At 36.2% G+C, this 20941-nt stretch overlaps 1 protein-coding gene across 1 annotated transcript in view; it reads right to left on the bottom strand.

Annotated features, from left to right (window-relative positions):
• The window catches only part of LOC136829427 (uncharacterized), a 102083-nt gene extending 95350 nt beyond the window's left edge, over positions 1 to 6733 (bottom strand). The window contains exon 1 of the mRNA XM_067088039.1: positions 6117 to 6733. The gene's annotated coding sequence lies outside the window, so the exon portion shown is untranslated. The remainder of the gene's footprint in view (positions 1 to 6116) is intronic.
• Between the last annotated feature and the right edge of the window lie 14208 nt (positions 6734 to 20941).

The raw sequence follows: 20941 nt of genomic DNA, 5'->3' as shown, positions 1-20941 counted from the left end.
AAATGAGACAGCCACCAAAGTAATACCTGGATAAATGGGACAGTTAATATCTAAGTAGTACCTGGAAAAAAGGGACAGTCAGCATAGTAATACCTGGATATAAGGGACAAACAGAACAGTAATGCCTGGATAAATGGGAAAGTCACCACAGTAATGCCTGGATAAAAGGGACAGTCAACACAATATCTAGATAAAAGGGACAGACAGTACAGTACTATCTGGATAAATGGGACAGTCACCAAACTAATTACTGGTTAAAAGGGACAATCACCACAGTAACGTCTGGATAAGAGAGACAGTCAACACAGCAACAGCTGGGTAAAAGGGACAGTTAGCACAGTAACACCTGAATGAATGGGACAGTTAGCACAGTAATAAATGGATGAATGGGACAGTCACCACAGTAATACCTAGATAAAAGGAACAGTCAGTAGAGTAATAATGGATAAATGGGAAAGTCAGTAGAGTAATACCTGCATATGAGGGACAGTAGTATAGTAATGTCTGGATAAATGGAACAGTTGGCACAGTTATAGCTAGATAAAATGGACAGCTACCACAATAATTCCTGGATAAATGGGACAGTAACCACAGTAATATCTGGATAAGTGGGACAGTCAGTACAGTAATATTTGGATAAAAGGGACAGTTAGTATAGTAATTTCTGGATGAAAGGGACAGTCACCACAGTAATACCTGGATAAATGGGACAATCAGCACAGTAATTTATGGATAAAAGGGACAATCAGCACAGTAGTTTATTGATTAAAGGGATAGTCAGTACAAGGAGGTGCAGGAAAATTTTTCTGAGCCCTTCAGAGTTTTCACGGGCAGCGTCAGGTTGGTCAGCTAGTATAACTATATATATATATATACATACACACACACACTATGCCACGGAAGAAAACTTTTTCAAATAAAGCTGCAAACAGCCCACATCAATTCCTCAAGGAGAATTATATGTACCGGCACCTAGTCAGACCAGGATTAGCCTAACCTTCAAATTCTCAACAAGTCTTGGAAGAAGCTGCTAGCTCTAAGCTCCTTCCGCCATAGATCCACCCACCAAGGTCGGCTATCTGGAACATACCAGCTTGAGTCAACCCAGGGAAAACTCATTTCTTCGGAAACGGGACAATTGCTGGGAGGGAAGGCCTCCCTTCCCCCCTTTTTTTCTTATATAAATTCCATCCTGTGATCTCATAATCACCGCAACATAAATTAATATTAAAAAAAAACATGGATACAATCGCGCATGCTACATGTAACGGATGGGATAGTGAAATAATAATTTGAACAGATCGAAATAAAAATTGTCATCAAACATATTGCAAAAAAAAAAAAAAAAAATAAAAGAAAAAATTACTGAAAAGCAACAGGAACGGAAGTACATTCCGCCCAAATTGGCCGAAATAACGCTATCTTCGTAAATAATGCCAGGACAGTGGTTCTTATCATATTGTGTTCCATTAGGACTCGTGATTATTTCAAGGGTCTTGTTCGTAGCTATATTTCCACTACAGGGTCAATGTGACGCGATTTCGAAATTACATGTTATTTTAAAGCTATTCCCCGAATCTCCATAAGGGTAGTTATGACATCACTAAAGCTGTACGTCTTGGAGCTTTAAAGAAGGGCATTATAACCATTTCATAAATAGCAGTCGTTATCATGAATTGTTATAAAACCTTCACAGAACTGGAAGTTCGCACAGAAACTGTGGGGGGCGTACATACTTCGGCGCTTGTGCTGCTTTTAATAAAAATACAGTTCACAAGGATATTATTAGATAACTACACCGTCACTAAATTAGATCACACAACGAAACCCACGACAGAATAAAAAAGTCGGCAGCTCTTCCCCGATGCATGAAAGCGATTACAGCCAGCAGAAATATTTCACAGAAAGGTCATCAACGGTCATCAACAGTCATAATCTTAACAATTGGCCCAGCAAATCGCCCGAGGGGGAGAAGTCCTAAAGATGTGCAAAAGGAAACGAACAATAGAGAATAATAACAACGATTACCGTCGCATTTTTGCACGCGGGCCCATATCATCATGTCGCGATTTTTGTCGCGGAGCTTCCAGTGTCAAGTGTAGGGGTCTTTGCGCTTTCTCTCACCTAGATTCTAGTACGAAGTTGTCATCTGCAGTGATCTGGACTGTTATTTCTGTCTCTGACAAAGTACACTGTATTGTAAGTAATTATATCAAGAAATAACGATAAAAAAGAGAAATTACATGAATACACGCCTGGCCAGGTCAAGGGGTGCGTTTCTCTTTTGACACAAGTCAAATTTCCCTTTTGTTCCTCAGTCATCAAATTCCTCAGCGAATACTAAACACTGCATATTTCACCTCTCAAATGAACTGAAGCCTATTCATAACAACAATGACAGGAATTGTAGAAAACGAGATCACGGCTGAAGGCCTATTCATAATAACAAAGGAACTGTGGAAAACGTGATAACAAAGTCTCTGGAAAACCTTGTTTCTTATTGCTTGCGCACTGAATCCCGAAGGAAAACAATGTGTCTAAATAGTTTACGGTGGGCTAGTTTGTTCTAAGAATCGTGAATACGCATGCACTATTTCATTCTCTTAATTCCGGCAGGCCGAGTATATCAGCCGCACTAGCTATCCCGCCACAGTATACACGTAATCACGGAGGGTTTAAACCAGAAAGGTAGGAAGAATTGGGAGAAGTGAAATACAAGGGTAAACATTTCAGATACGACAAAACAACTGAAGTAAAACTGGCAAATGATTTACTAACACCAATCAGTTTTCTTAGGTGGTCTATTTAAGCAAGAAATAACTGAAAAGGATAGGTTGATATACAATTCGGAAGACATGGATGGAGGTTGGCTAACAACTGGTGAAGGTCCTTTACCGGTATCCGGGAAGAGCTTTCCTACATGTTACCGAAAACAGGTAGGCCTATGCAGTGCATCGGCGCCTCCAACTTTGCAGCACAACGGCAAATGAGAAATTTAATCTCGGAATAATACATTTGAAAAAGAGTGAGATTATGAAATCCAATGCAAATCAGGAAGATGGAACACTGAATGTTAACATGCGTTGACTGAAAAAAAAGAGGCTACTTATTTGCATTAGCATTTGGGGGTAAACTTAAAAAAAAAAAGGCTCAAGTTGAGATTAACTGCTTGTGTATTGTCTGTAGCATAGGAAGTTCTCCGAGGCCGAGGAATGTGGAGATATGTGCAACTGATAAAAAAATGTTAGCTCAGTTGAAAGAATGGATCAGGCAGTTCTGAAACCGTTCTATCATATGGAAAGAATAAGAGATCGATATGGTGCTTATAACTGTATAATTTATTATGAGTTAATATGAAGGATAAGTACCTAAAAAAGAAAAAAAAAGATTGGCTGATGGCATATAAGAGGTACAAGGATGAGCGCGAGAGTGCGTCAACGATATAGAGCTATAAACTGACATGCCTTTTGTGTAGGCATATGCAGACACTAATGATTTTGAGTTTTCCAGCTCAGCGGATCATCCACGATTAAACAAGTACGAATGTGCGTCGTTTTTAAATATCCTGAAACACCGAAATTAGATTTTTTCTGGCAGGTGAGTGAATTAAAGTGACATAATGCGGGTGATGCTTATATTAGATTAACAGCTCAAATGCACAATACAAAACCAACCATTACCTTATTCATATGCATCTTAAAATACTTTTCAAAAATTTTGTCAAATTACGTCTGATTCATGAGCTTAGACGTAATGAACACAACTGCCTTTGGTAATGTCATTATCCGCCAACCTTTAGAGCACTGCAGGTTTTTAGCAATTTCAACTTCGTTAGGCTTAACACGGAAGAGTACGGCGCAAATGATTAATATTTTTTGTGACCACCTGTAACTGTATAATTTATTCTACAGTTCACCTGGAATAACGAAACTACATTACTGAGAATCCGTCAGGTGCAAAACCAGAAGCTTTTGTTAGTTTCTACCTATTACGGTATGTTAGTGCATTACCAGAAAAAAAACCTTTGTATAAAACAATTTTCACCAAACATTGAACACCAAAAGTAATACAACCTAACAACAATACAAGTTACAAGATCATTTCAAATAAATTTATTTATAAAATATATATTCTCAGGTGTTTCAAAATGAAAGAATATTTTGCAATGGGTCTAACTGTGACATATATTTATACGTCACGCTAATCTTAATAACGTGGCATGGTGACAGTTTACATGAGAGAGATCCATATATGCGAAAGGTTAGGGGCTAGTACAAAAAGTCCGAATCAGGTACAAACACTGGGTTGCAACATTTCGTTCTATGGGGCAAGTTACGCTCAAAGCATGATCTAGAAAGCTTCAGAGTGATTAGCAGTCGGATAAACCAATCACTGTCAAAGAGAGAGAGAGAGAGAGAGAGAGAGAGAGAGAGAGAGAGAGAGAGAGAGAGAGAACCATGTCTACTGCTTAAGAACAAAGATGGGAGAGATTTCATACAATGTTACAACTTCGATTTTGATGTGGCTACTGACTACCCCCGAGCCTTTCCTGTATAACTCTACAATCTTCAACAGCCTGTTTCCTGAATTTACTGTGACACGGGAACAGCAGCTTTGTCCCGTGCAATTAATCTTTCTTCTCAGGTCTACCAACCAATAACCCCAATAGGTTCGGCCAGGATCTCATATTAACGAACGCCATCGAAACCAGGAGTGCGGTCAGGTTTTTCCAATTAGTTCCCAAGGCACGTTTGGTGTGAATATCACTGTCACTTACCGCCACACGAGGAATACATTATGCAAGCATTCTTTCGTACCCATCCAGGTAAAAAAAAAAAAAAAGTCAAGTTGATGAACTATTACCTCACTAATTGTGTCCGCTTACTTGTTCATGTTAGCTTAGGGCACCCATATTTAAAGTAATTCCACTTTGAAAGAATTGAATTAAAGGAAATTTGGTTAGAAACCTCCCTCTTCTCGATGGCCCGCCAGGGAAATTCCTGCGGTGGTGGAGTACCCCTTACAGTGGGCCTTGCGTGGCACTGTGGGTGCCACTAGCAGTTCTTTGCAGCGTCCCAGCTTAATTCCTTTCTATCTCTTTCATTTCATTTTACTTTTTACTTCTAGTCTCCTCTTATCTATCTGTCCCAATGCTTTAAATTAACTGCTAAGGCAGTCACTATGACCAAGAACAAATCCTACGGCCTAACTTTAGAAAACGTGACTTGGCGGTCCAAGTACAGTAATTCAAGAAAAGTACTGTTTAGGCCAACGTTATGGTGAGATCCATTTTCTCTGAGAATAGAATTTAGGCCAAAGGCTGTGACCTATGAGGCCATTCTGAGTTGAAACGGGTGGAAAAAAAGATGGAAGAAAGAATATGAACGGAGGTACAGTAAAAGGAATGAAAGGGGTTGCAGCTAAGGGCCGAAGGGACGCTGCAAAGAACCCTAAAGTAACGCCTGCGTCACCTCGTGAGATGCACTGGCGGCACTACCCCTAACGGGCCACTTACTTTTTGAAAATTTATAATTTATATATACTCATCAAAAATAAGGTTATAGCCACCATATTTCGTCTAAATAATCCTTGAATAATTAACAAGCGTACTGCAATAAACATTCGACAACATATTATAACTGGAAGCGTCATCCGATCACTTAAATTAACCTCCACTGCTGGTACCTCCCTTCCCAGGGGTTTGACAGCATCATCCGGTCTCGTAATTCTTTGAGAGTTTAATCCCCTGATCTCTCCTTTCTTTCGAACCACCAAATAATTATGAGTTTCAAAGAAACCTACCGCTTTCCACAATGGGCTTGGGCCTACATTGGGGTAATCGTTAAATTCGCAGCAATAATTCAGACTTGTCAAAATTTCTAACAGGCCTACAAGCAATAAATAAAACCTCATCTGGGAAGCTTTAAAGTACTGGGACTACATAATGTTACATCAACTTCGCTAAACCTAATTAGCCTACCCTAACCCCTCCATCAGTTACAGTACCTTGGCGCAATTGCTCTCAACCCCACCCCATATGCGACAACTCTGAACATTAAAAATTACAGCCTCACAGGAATTTATATTAAAAATAACCTCATTTATAAACTACTTACATGGTTTTCATACGCTGTGCCGAGAGCAAGTAATATAATCATGTTACTCCTCGGTGTGTTTCATCATGGTTTGATTGGTGTGTGCGTAATTCCTTTCGTCCGCCTACTGCCTAGGCTCATAACACTTCTAGTTTCCCATGGTGCAAGAATTTACGACGCGTTATTACGTCCCGTAATATAAAATAAAACTCCGCACGGGATAAATTCTTCGATTGGCATAAAAAGTTCAACTAGCCTAGTACCTTTATTATTATTCACCGTATTTGAGGGCAATATACCGCAACCTCTTCACCTAAATCACAAAACAGAACTGCAAACAACACACCACTTTAGTCACAGCAATCTAAAACAATTGCAATCCACGTGCTCGAAAGCAACAAGTCACCGAACAAGTGGTTGAACGCAACGCGCCGCTGCGGACTGCCAACCTGACCGAGTGCTCGCCAGCGACTGGTTGCTGGTTGCTTCGGTTTCCTTTCGGCGGGGGAGGGGACAGGGGGCGGAGACAAGCATTTGGCTGTGCTGCTGCCGTTCGGGCTTTGCTACTTTGCTGCTAGCTGGTGGAACCTTCGTGAGCCGCAACTACCTGTTTTCGGTCCCCGGCTCAAAAGCCCAGTGAGGCCTGCGAAAACTACTAGTGCAGAGTCGGGTTTGCAAAGGAATTGCGAATGCTGCTAGGTTCATGTGTGCTGACTATTTCTAAAATGAGTATGAGCTGATACACAGCGCACTATTCTCCCAGTAAATTATGGCAAGTTTTGTTATGTAAAAATAAGTACGCGGTAAAGGTACCAGAAGTCAGTTTCTTTCGATTAAACATGGTCTTTTTGTTCGTTTGGGAATAATGAACAGTCAGTTGCAGGAAAATGAATTCGATTCCCGAGCTGAGAAATTTAAATGATAGTTATCCATCTCCAAATCACTTTGAAAAGCCACCTTTACATAAACACTTTTCCTCTCTTGCAATTTTCAATGTTTCGCTGGATTACTCTTGCAATCCAAATCACATGTCACTTTCTTCTCAAAGCATATTCGATACTTTGACGGAGAGAGAGAGAGAGAGAGAGAGTAAACCTATAGTCACTTTCGTTTTTCCTGGAAAAGTCTTGGTCATTTCCCTCAATTTCAAAGATTACTACTACTACTACAGCGGTGGTCTTTCCTCGGAACATCCTGTCAACTTCCTGTCCACCGCTGTACCTCACTCCAGGGAAATCAAGAAGAAGAGGAAAATAATAAGAGCCACTTCCGCGCCTGTCAACGTGGGCAGGCTTCCATTAACTGATGGATAATACATTACGAAAAATGTTTTCTCGATTCATTTTTAGGAAATTCGTTTGGAAGCACTCTTGCGGGGTACTTGGTTATGCCAGCCTAATATTGAAACATATATCTAGGTCTTAAAATTATCTTTCAACGCTGTTTTGTGAGAAAAGCTCAGCGGAATCGTTGAAGCCAATGACCACACTTGTAAGACATCGGAGTGTTTAAAAGGACGCGCTGACACGAGGAGCACGTTATGGAATTTCTAAGGTAAATTATACCGTAGGTTGCGCATCCATGACAGGCTGAAAGACAAGGAACGTGGAGTTATACCATGGTGGAAGAAAAACATTAAAAATAGCCGGTTTTTTTTACTGAAAGATTCATTTTTTCATGTAGCGGCTGACGGGTGAGGGATCAAATCTCACCCAGTCCTAACCTAAAGGAATCCAATATATATATATATATATATATATATATATATATATATATATATATATATATATATATATATATATATATATATATGTGTGTATAAACACACACACGAGTTTTTTGTCACTAATACGCGCGACTTTTTTTGTATGCATATCACGAATATCAAGCTTTGAAAATTTGATATGGAATTCAATAAGTCTTGGGAACATAACTTGAATCGAAACGAATTTTAAACGATTATATTATCCCGAACCTGGACCATATATATATATATATATATATATATATATATATATATATATATATATATATATATATATATATATATATATATATATATATATATATATATATATATATATATATATATATATATATATATATATATATATATATATATATAAAGACGTTTTCCATAACAGAATGGCTCCAAAGTAATAACAACATAATGTTACCCCTGGGACCTCCGAATTGTGAGCTTTTCAGTATCCTACAGCCTTCCCTTCCTTCCACGTGCCCAAGACATTTTAAACACTTTCATCCATCTTTTCGCCGACTCAAAGCCTTTTGCTTGTCACATACCAACACATTTCTCACCCTTCAGTTCTCCTTAAGCCACACACATGCTACGCAAGTAATTCTCCTCTACAGCTTGCATTCCACATCCACACTTTTTCCTTTTATAATGGAGAGTTGGCTAACCCATACCTTCGCACCTTCCCAATTTGGTTTTTGAAGGCATTCCGATCATCTTCCAAATCTTTTACACGTGCACTGAATTTTCTTCCAGTGACGACTTGGACGAATTAAATTGAAAAGATACATTTTTCGATTTGTCGTTAAACCAATATAATATAGTATTTTTTTTTTTTAGCAACTAAGAGAGGAGAGGAAAAGGTAACATTCTCTTTGGCATCACATATTCTTTATGCAGATTGACGTACAAGGCTATTTAAACCCTAATAATTTCATTTGACATATGTTTATCTAAGAACATGGTTACCTTATATTTTATCGTATAAATGATTAAATTTAAGGAATTTTAAAATATTAAAAGTGAAAATTTGTCGCATCTTTAATAACCATGTGTCAGTTTAGTGTGACCAATTCTTAAAAATAAAGCACCTTTTTACTTAATTTCGCGGCATGGTTAGCTCGCATCTTTAATAGAAAAATAAAGCACCACTCGCAGTAGCTGTCATGAGCAATAAACAACAGCTGCCTTTGGAAATAATTCGACAAGATTGGGCGTCAAGAGTCCTCAAGATTTCCGGTACTGTGTTTAAACATTTCTCATCTATCTATTTATTAATTTATTTTGGGAGGTGGGGGTGTGGGAATTGGAACGGTGCCGCTAAGGGAAATATCTTGTTCATATCATCAGGATGAAGTGATTTCTTATAACTTTTGCTTTCAAAGATACAAGGCATTACTAAGCAGACACGGTGACGATAAATTCTTATAAGCAAAGCAACTGTTTTCATCAAACTATACTTCCAACCGGCGAGTAACTAATCAGATGACATCTTCATTACTTACAACCATTCGAGAATAACAAAATGAAGATGCATCGAATATCCTTCTGAATACTGCACGGAGCCTCGGCTAGACTCAAAATACCACAGATGTCAAATCCTCCTCTTGATATGCTCATATTAGCGCATCAAGCTAATGTGAGCAACAAGTTGAAATTTAGCGGTTACACTTTGTGGCGTCCAGGTGAGCAATTTGTTCATCCTAAACTGTGGTTTCCAATGGAGTTACGAATCTCTTTAAGAATGATTTTTCGTCTAAGTAGGTGTACGAGATGATCACTTGAAGACGATGATGCTGTTGTTACTACTAGTAACTGGGATAATGTCACTAATGCTGCTTTTATCATTACCTGTATTACTGTCGTGTTTGTTGTTTGTTAATGTTGCAACAATAATTTATGGTGGCGTTTTTATTTCTGTTGTTTTGATTATCTAGTACAGAACTGAAAAAATGTATAATGATGATATATCTGAAATGTGTGAATGATACTTTACGGTGACGCAATAAAGGTTGTTAACTGGCATCATAAAATATACTTGTTTACCCACTGTCTGCCTTAAGCATAGAAACTTCTCTCACTTGCCACTATCGATAACATTGCAAATCACTTCCTAACGTGATATATGCAAATGTATCACGTTAATGAGAGAATAACATTTCACCCCTTTAAGCATTTTTTGGGGAATATGTTTTCTGGCTTGGGGCAGTAGACAGCAATGCAATTTGCTTGCAACTTCAAGCATCAGGAATGAGTAGACAGCCTGAACGCTGCATCCAATTCTCTCATCTACCTGCAAGTTATATTGACGTCTACAAATATTACGAGAAAAGGGACTTATAATGATAATGTCACAAGTGTGTGTGTGTGTAAGAATGAAGCTGGGAAGAAGAAGAATATCTATCTGTCTATGTGTGTGTGCATGTGTGTTTGTGTATACATACACACGCACATATATATGTGTAAATATATATATATATATATATATACATATATACTATATATATGATCAAGTAATTCTACTCACATTTTTGAGCACCAGCTAAAGTACTGAATATAATGGAGAGAGAGAGAGAGAGAGAGAGAGAGAGAGAGAGAGAGAGAGAGAGAGAGAGAGAGAGAGAGAGAGAGAGAGAGTCCAAATGATAAGGAAAATATTTATTAACTTTGTTGTGGGTTAGGTGTGTCCAGAGTACAGCCCACACCGGATCATCATATTTAGAGATGGCATACTATAATTTGTGAATCACTGCACAAGAATTTTTCTTGCTTATACAAGTTCAACAGAATTCGATTCGCAGCCTTACCTAGATACGAAGTTTACGCCTGAATAATTTTTGTTGCCAAGCTAGTGAAGTGAAGTTATGTGACAGAAATTCAACAATTTTTCAATGCAAGCCATTTTTAAAAGGCTTCAGAAAACCTTCCCTATTTAATAAATCAGAATCGATACAGAGTTTTTGCCCAAAGACAAGACAATATGGATTTGTTATTCTATATAATTTACTTCACTTTGAATGTCCTTAAAACTTAAGTTATTTTTTATACTTACGCTTGGGTACTCTTTTTATGGAAGCTCATATCGTACCCGGATAGCACTGCTGGGCCCGCGTTCGACTCTCCGGCCGGCCAATGAAGAATTAGAGGAATTGATTTCTGGTGACAGAAATTCATTTCTCGGCATAATGTGGTTCGCATTCCACAATAAGCTGTAGGTCCCGTTGCTAGGTATACCAACTGGTTCTTAGCCACGTGAAGTAAGTCTAATCCTTCGGGCCAGTCCTAGGAGAGCTGTTAATCAGCTTAGTGGTCTGGTTAAACTAAGGTATACTTAACTTGAGCTTTATCGTATTGTGTGAAATGATTTTTAATACCAATAGTTAAATATTAAAGATGGCAAGGGCAAGTATGTATGTATGTATGTATGTATGTATGTATGTATGTATGTATGTATGTATGTATGTATGTATGTATGTGTGAGTGTGTGTGATCCAGTGCGATTCAAAATTGCAGAAGCTAGTAAAAGAGTTTGAAAGTTCAATGAAGAGCATGACCATACGGGTAAATGGAAACAGGGAAACTAGATGGTGGAAAAATGGAAGCGGTTGATTCGTGCAAGTATTTGAGAGTAATTTAATGGGCGGTGGCAGGATGAGAAAAGAGGAGTCACAGGACAGGATGGCAATGAGAATGTGAAAAAGTGGCAGGGCACTTGAAATTGCTATAGAAGACAAAGTGGGAATGTATGAACATGACACTGTTGAGCAAACTCTCCTTTAAGGAAGTGAAGTGTGGATGTTACAGTAAATGAAAAAAAAAAATGTTGATGCTGTTGATGTAAATTGTTAGCATTGTAGTATATGGCATAAGAGCTGGTAGGTTGAGAGATGTGGAGGAGATAGGAAGAATTGGTTAAATGATTTGTGTAGGTAAAAGGGTGGGTCAGATAATTTTGAGATGGTCCAGTCACGTGGAAAGACATAGAAAAGGTTGGACAGATGTCGTGAAGGAGGTATTGGTAAGGAAGAGCCCTAATATTCAGGAATCCAGGAAGAGAGAGAGAGAGAGTACATGCAAGATAAACGTTGATACTTATGCTTATATAGTATACACCGGAAGGTGAATGGGGGTTTGACATGCACTGGTTGAGGAAACAGCTAAACGTTGATATTTTATATATGGGCCTTCTTATTTTCATATTACACTGTAGTATTACAGGAAAAGACATCATATATATATATATATATATATATATATATATATATATATGTATGCTGTATATATAAAGTATCACACGCACACACACACACACACACACATATATATATATATATATATATATATATATATATATATATATATATATATATATATATATATATATAAAACCTCACCAAAAAGTTGAAATTGCAAAGATCTAAACAACAGCATCAACAAACAACAAACAACAACAACAGAATCATCGTACTCACCTTTGTTCTATGGGTGACACTGTACTATGGAATCACCTACTGACATTTGACCTGAGGATGAACTCGAGTCTCTCCTGTTCCATAGAGAACGACTTCTATCCGGGAAAAGCAACAATCGCTGTTCTGACATGACGGAAGGGTATTTAGGTACCCGGCACTTCTTGGCATTGCGCCCCGGATATCATGAGAAATAGGGGCCGGGTCGATTCGATTCGGTAAACAATTTTGTAGGTCGATGGGAGAGTAGAAACTTCTACGGCAAAAACAAAACCAGTGTCAGCTAGAGTGAAAACAATCGCTAATTTCTCTAAATCTTATCATTCTATTGTTTTAGAGCACCCAAATTCTATTTAATTTATTCAGAGAACAAAAACTAAGTAGGCAGCGACACTTCCTTCATATGGTACGGCTATTAACCTACTTCGCGCAGCTGAAAGAGTTCAACATATTTATTCTACAGGTGATGACAAGTTTCGTACTATGTGATATAGCTCTCGAAAGGGCGATGAAAAATTAATGTATAGCACAAGTTCAAAATTTTTCACTTTCATTTCTTAATTAAATAATTTATTTGTTATTATGAAGGTACTCCCCCAATCGCCTCGGCCAAAGTCAGGAACTCTGAATTGTGAAGATTTAAAAGATTCTTCAAATGCTTCGTTATACTGTTATAGGGAGTTTGATAAAGGTTTTAACTAAAGAAAAATAGTTCTAAATACCCATGTATGAAAATACATTTCACATATAGAAGCAAATTGCGCGTTAAGCAAAATTTGTCAAAAATGTAAAACACAATATCCTAGGCGTTTTTTTTTTGTGTCACGCAATTTTTCCAGCATTCCTCACTGTTTTAAGTATTACAAAATCCATTTCATTTGAAAGCCCTACGGAGGAAATCAATTAGCGAGTGTGATTAAAACGAAAGAAAATACAGTAATTAGCAGAATTATGGATGTATATATATTTCACAATGAATTTACCATGATTAACAGAAAACGTTAACAGAAGTTTCATTAAAACTGTTTCGCCAGAAATTGTCAACACACTTTCTTATTTACTCAACATCTTACAAAGCATACGAGCTGTGTCATCATAAACCAGAGTAATAGGACTTATTGGCAGTAACCTTCGCATACTTTCTTCAAGCAAACTTCCTGATGTCCACAACGAACCGATATTTTTCTTTCCTTTGGGTCTATTTCCAGTTACCTTCGCTCCTGCTAGCAGGTTTCATTTACCTGGTAAGTAACCTACGTACTCTTCCTTCAGTAACTCTCCTTTTTCAAGACTTTGGGTTAAGTAAAGGCGTTCAACTGCGTCTCCAGATGGCTTTCTCTATAAGGAAAAATCTTTGTCAGCTTCTGGAAAATAACAAATCCTTTTATTGACTTGAATTCCAAACCAGTGGACCCTGTGGGCTTGTCCCATATGAATAAAATAGAACAGAATATGAAATTTAGGCCAAAGGCCAAGCCCTGAGACCTATGAGGTCAATCAGCGCTGAAATGGAAATTGGGTAAAAAGGTTTGAAAGGTGTAACAGGAGGAAAACCTCGCATTTGCACAATGAATCAGTTGTTAGGAGAAGGTGAAAAGTAAGATGGAAGAAAGAGAATATGAACGGAGGTGCAGTCAAAGGAATGAAAGGGGTTGCAGCTAGGGGCCGAAGGAACGCTGCAAAGAACCTGAAGCAATGCCTACAGTGCACCGCACGAGGTTCACTGGCGGCACTACCCCTCTACGGGGCATATGAATAGGGTTCATCTTCTGAATAATAATAATAATAATAATAATAATAATAATAATAATAATAATAATAAATAATGTGCGATCCCATACTCGGAGAATACTGGTCTCTGATATCGACTGTGTTGTACATATTCCTTTTGAATTCAGGTTCTGTAGTGAAATCAATATATACACGTCTCCATCATAACAGCTGACTGTTAAGTTAGTAACATGTGGTTGATCATGCAAGACTGTCACACCGGGCAGATGCATTTATCAATCACAAGTCCTCTTGGATGTAAGTTACTCCCATGGTACACTGAATTCGATATTAGGTAATATTTACTTATTTTGTGAGCATTAAAGAAGTGCATATGTGACAGAATTTCATAATTAGCCAAGTGTTACAAACTTAATCAGCTATCAAGGTAGGTATGGACTGATATCGATTCTGAGTACAGAACCTGAATTAGACATAAATATGTACAGTTGAGCCGATTATGCGACATCACTTTATACTTCTCTTGCTAGTCGAAAGGTCAAGCCGATGGTCTGTGACTGTACCTTAACCTAAGGCCCAGGTTCAAATCCTGTTGCTTCTGAACCTCGAGAACCCCACTAAGAGTGTACTGACATAGTACCGTAGGTTCCGTTACGTTATTTTACTGACAGGAATTTTTTTTTTTTTTTTTTACAATATCGCGTAAGAATGTAGGTCTTCTAAGCACAAAATTGATGATCTTGCACTGGACAATAATTGCAAAATCAATAATGTTTATAGCCAAAGACTGGTAATATATAAAAAGAACGAATTATCCGCCTGCAAAGATATGCGAAAGCTTGGTCACATCTAAGGAAAAAATGATGCATCACTTCCGCTGTAAAATCACCAAGTCTGAGTTTCAAACCTCTTCCCGAAAACCTTCGGAAAATTGATTTCCATACGGGCGCCGCAGTTGGGCAATGTTTGCCAGAGTCCATAAGTGGGAGGCCTCCGGTCTCTCACAATAAGCGTGAAAAATCTACTTTTGTCATGCGCATTGTTCGAAGAGCAGTCCCCGACCCTTGCCAACGCCGCTGGCGGTTTCGTACGCGTCCGCTCCTCGTTTCCGGTCCGATACCCTTTTTTCGGCTCCACCCACCTACCTGGAGTTTCCACGCTGCACTTCCAGCGCAGATCTTTTTGCTCGAAAAACATTCATTTCGTAACTTTTTTTATTATTATTATTATCGTCAACATCTCAATTCCCTTTCACTAATCAGCAAAACGTTAAAAGAAACGTTTTTCAAAAAAAGAAAGAAAGAAAAAAAAGAAATTCGTCAGATAATTTCAACCCCACTCCAGCGCTGGTTCGGGAGTGTGTGACGTCACGGTAATCTAGTCAAGGTGCGGGATATTACCTGAGCTCCAGTACTATAGCATCGGGGGATATGCCCCTGGCGTGGCCCGGAGGCACCCAGCTGCTTTCTGAGGTCGTGTCTACCTTCCCCCTCGCAATGGATAATTTTCTCAGTACGAGGGAAGCGTTTGTTACCATTGCTGTTCATGAATTCGACTTGATTTTGACCGATTTATATTTCACAGAGTATGTCATGTTTTACATCTACTTAGCACCTATCGGCACGTTAGTCAAAACCGACCAAGATATGAAAATATCAACAGGATTAAAGGACACATACTGAAGACATCTAGCGAAGAAATACCGCAGATATCTACAATCACCAAGAAACACCACCGATTTCAGAATGACGAGCTTTTAAATTTCATGACAGAATCAACATTAATCCACAACTGGCGGTAGCCCGAACTCACCGCCTCCTCGTTTTCCCAACTGAGTTTCGAAACTTGGGCACCAGGCGGCTGGATTTCCTAAGGGCAGATAGACCACCTCACATCCGCCCCACCACCCCAATGCACATTCTCTCTCTCTCTCTCTCTCTCTCTCTCTCTCTCTCTCTCTCTCTCCTTAAAACTGTCTTCTCTGAACGGGGTTCTTTGAGTAAAGTGAATGGGGAAAATATTTTTCATCATCTCAAAACTCTTAGAACAAATGGTGGAATGGGAAATAAAACTTAGCCCAATCGCTGAGACCAATAGAGCCATTCAGCGCTGAAAGGGAAATCAGGAGTAAGAAGGCTTTAAAGGTGTGACAGGAAGAAAACCTCTCAGTTGCCCTCCGAAACAACTGTTAGGAAAGGGCGGAAGTAAGATGGAAGAAAGAGACTATGAACAAAGGTCCAGTAAAAGGACTGAAAGAAGTTGCAGCTAGGGGCCGAAGGGACACTGCAAAGACCCTCGAGTAATGCCTACAGCACACCGCGTGAGGTGTACTGACGGTATTAGCACCCTACGGGATCAGAACGAATGAAGGCTTGTTTATCTAAGAATAGCAATCATCATTAAGCTCGAACTTCTGTTAACAGATAGCACCACGGATTTCTTATAATAATGTAGATGATGGAGAACTTTGAGGAAAACATGGAGCTTTGCTTCCAAAATTCTTCGCTGGAAGGTTGGCCCTTAAAGCTCTTAACATTCCGCCTCTCAAGTAATTTTCCTACGTTGTCTGTGACTCCCGAGTGTCGACTCAGAATATATACCTAATGCACTGCTCAAGTCAACAGAGGGGCAATGGACTTTTCAGGAAACGGGCTTAAATCGCTACTCGTCTGCTGGACTTCATCATTAGTCTCAACGAGGTAAGTCTGATAACCGCTGTATATATGTATACGTATATATATATATATATATATATATATATATATATATATATATATATATATATATATATATATATATATATATATATATATATATATATATATATATATATATATATATATATTATATATATATATATATATATATATATATATATATATATATATATATATATATATATATATATATATATATATATATATATATATATATATATATATATATATATATATATATATATATATATATATATATATATATATATATATATATATATATATATATATATATATATATATATATATATATATATATATATATATATATATATATATATATATATATATATATATATATATATATATATATATATATATATATATATATATATATATATATATATATATATATATATATATATATATATATATATATATATATATATATATATATATATATATATATATATATATATATATATATATATATATATATATATATATATATATATATATATATATATATATATATATATATATATATATATATATATATATATATATATATATATATATATATATATATATATATATATATATATATATATATATATATTATATATATATATATATATATATATATATATATATATATATATATATATATATATATATATATATATATATATATATATATATATATATATATATATATATATATATATATATATATATATATATATATATATATATATATATATATATATATATATATATATATATATATATATATATATATATATATATATATATATATATATATATATATATATATATATATATATATATATATATATATATATATATATATATATATATATATAATATATATATATATATATATATATATATATATATATATATATATATATATATATATATATATATATATATATATATATATATATATATATATATATATATATATATACATACACGTGTGTGTGTGCGTGCAAAATTCTGACGGCTTCTTCAACACGCGAAATAACTCTTGCATGCGCGAGCACACCTGGTCAATATGACCCAGTCAGGCGAAAGCAAAACGTCTAACTGAACTGAACTGAATTGTGCGCACACATGTTAAAATACAACGAAACCAAAGTATGAACTCCACGGCAATAGTCAGTGAAGACGAGCCAAGTGTAAAATTCATCCTCAAAATGGGCCTGTTGCTTAAATTGAAGGAGGGAACAATAAGGCTTAGAGTATGCGGGGCAGTCCCGGATTTAGTTAGGGGAGAGAGTAAATGAAGGAAGACTTTTGCAGAAGTTTGTTTTTTCTGTCTCGTGAACCGTCGGACTTTGCTTTTCAATGTGAAGAGTTGAATTGAAACTGTCCTGCAAGATATAATCCGTATAGTTAATACAATAAAAACTATAGCCCTACACTTCAGTATCTTATTTGTGTTTTTAATTTGGCTCAGATCAGATATGAATGGTGCACCACCCTGAAGCCGGGTGGCTTCGTTGAATCAAGCTGTTTCATCGGTTACTTGCACTGCGGTAGAAGGCAAGAGGTTTTGGGTCACAAAGAATCAACAGGTGGCCACGAAATTCTCGCCATGAGAGGCATTTCCTTATTTAGCATAAACTTTCCTTTGAGACGAATGGCTTGAAGCTTTCAATGCAAAGCAGAGGTGCCTTTATACTGACGGATTCAAATAAAAACTAGAGTTTGGAAGCAAGATTAATTAATCTGAAAAGTACACTATTTCCATTACTGACGACAGCTCCTCAAGACACCGATGTGGTCCCCTGATGTTATCGCAAAGAAATGCCCAACAGCAACGAATGAAGCCCTGGAAATGCTGCTTCCTTTTGCAACAGTTTTCAAAAAAGAGGCAACTTTTTCCATTTAAACTGCAATCATCGTAACGAAATCACCTTCAACCGGGAGGCAAACTAAGTGCAATCTGCCGACAAAGATCGATTTCAAAAGTTCGGGGAAAAAAGTCATGGCCGCAGTGTTGAATTAAAAGAAATAAAAAACTAACTGTTACTGAAGGCTTTTAAGCGCCCTCTTCTTCTATCCCCCGTAATTTGGATTAAAAGGCATTTCGACTATGCAAACTGCTATTAGCATCCTCTGGAAATTTTTCCATACACGTCAGCATTTGTTTATAAAAGTAACTCTTTCTTAAAAACACTACTTCCCAGGAGGTTACCGGAATGCGCTCGCTCTGAAAAATGAAAGAACAGGAACAGAAATTTCACTTGGTCTATTTTCATTTGACAACAAAGGAAAGATTCACGGGTATCATTTTGAAACCATTCAAAAGGCAGAGGAGAGGAAGAGAAACATGACTGAAAAACTGTTTCAGCTTCATGGTAAATCACCAGTTCGTCATATCGTATATATATATATATATATATATATATATATATATATATATATATATATATATATATATATATATATATATATATAATATATATATATATATATATATATATATATATATATATATATATATATATATATATATATATATATATATATATATATATATATATATATATATATATATATATATATATATATATATATATTTATATATATATATATATATTTGTGTGTGTATGTATAACTGAATCACGAAAATATGGAACGTGATGAATATACAAATAAAGGCAATGCCACGAAGAAAAGAGAAACGACGCAGTGGCGCTAGGCCTTTCGACTTATTGTCCTTCACTTGGCAGACTGATAGAAATATAGAAATAAGTTTACAAAGGAAGCTTGTATAAATGACAGGTGGGGATTATAAAGGAAAATATGTACCTGGAATCCAACACAGTTGAATTAGTAGACATACCAGAACAGATGTATATATTTAAGAGGTTTTGTAAAAGATTACGTCCAACCGCTCAGAAGCAGGGACAAGTCAATTAAAAGATTATACAGGGAAAGAGACTGACCACCAAAAAATCACCTCGGAAAGAATAAGCTGATTGCACATGTTATAAAAATACAACTCAGTAATTCTCCTTATGGTAAACAATAAAAATTTTTGCAAAGTGAACATTTTCACAAAAAATATATTAAGCATACAAATACATGGAAAATTTATATAAGGTGACTAATTAGTAATTAAGTCAGTGATTTTATCTTTAAGGTCATTCTTGAACATTTTACTAACACATGGGTCCAAATCATACATGCCAGGGCTAAGGTTAAAATTACAACTGGAAGTAAGCTGTATAATAACAGATTCTAAAAGATTTCTTGAAAAGAATTCTTTTGATCTGGCAATCACTGAACTTTCAGCCCTACTTATCCTGGGAGAGTTTTCACTTAAATGAATGAATATTGCATTGGATGTTTGCCCAGTTTTGACAGAATACTTATGCTGTTTAATTCAGACTTGTAAATCCATACTGGATTGGCCAATATAGAAAGAGGGACAGTCCAAGCATGGAATTTTATATATCATGTTGTTGCTTTCCTTGGGGCTATTTTTTATTAACATTCCTTTTAGTGTGTTATTATAGGAAAAAACCACGTTGATATTAAAAGATTTTAACAATGATTTTATGGTTTAAAAACTACTAAAATAATGTTCTTAGGGGTTTCTTTCTCCATGTTACTTTCACTATAAAACTTTTTTGTGGGCTTTATTATAGCAAATATCTAGTATATGTGAAGGATAACATAAATCTAGTTGTCAGTAAAATCTCCCTCGTTAGCTTACTTGTATGGATTAGCAAGAACATACAAAGAAAATAATCCTGTGCGGCCTATCATCAGTGTTGTTGGCTCAATATCATATAAAATTTCAAAATATATTACCAAGCCCTTGTCCCCGTTACTTGAAACTATCTCCGATTCTCGCATATATAATTCTTGAGATTTAGTTGATAAATTAAACAAAATCACTTTTTGCCCCACTGATAGACTTCTTAGCTTTGATGTTTGTTCTCTTTTTACTGAAGTCCCGATGGATTCTATTTTAAAGCATCTTAGTAACGAACTAATCCATTTTGAATTACCTCTACCGGTCTAAGTCATATTATATAACTCACTAGGTTGTGCATTTGTGATTTTAAATTTATATTCAATGGTGAATTCTACCAATAAATATTTGGTATGGCAATGGGCAACCCTTTACCA

Source organism: Macrobrachium rosenbergii, chromosome 4 (assembly GCF_040412425.1).
Source record: "Macrobrachium rosenbergii isolate ZJJX-2024 chromosome 4, ASM4041242v1, whole genome shotgun sequence".
NCBI lineage: Eukaryota > Metazoa > Arthropoda > Malacostraca > Decapoda > Palaemonidae > Macrobrachium > Macrobrachium rosenbergii.
The sequence above is the reverse complement of the archived record's forward strand: the minus strand, read 5'-3'. Positions and strand labels throughout refer to the sequence as shown.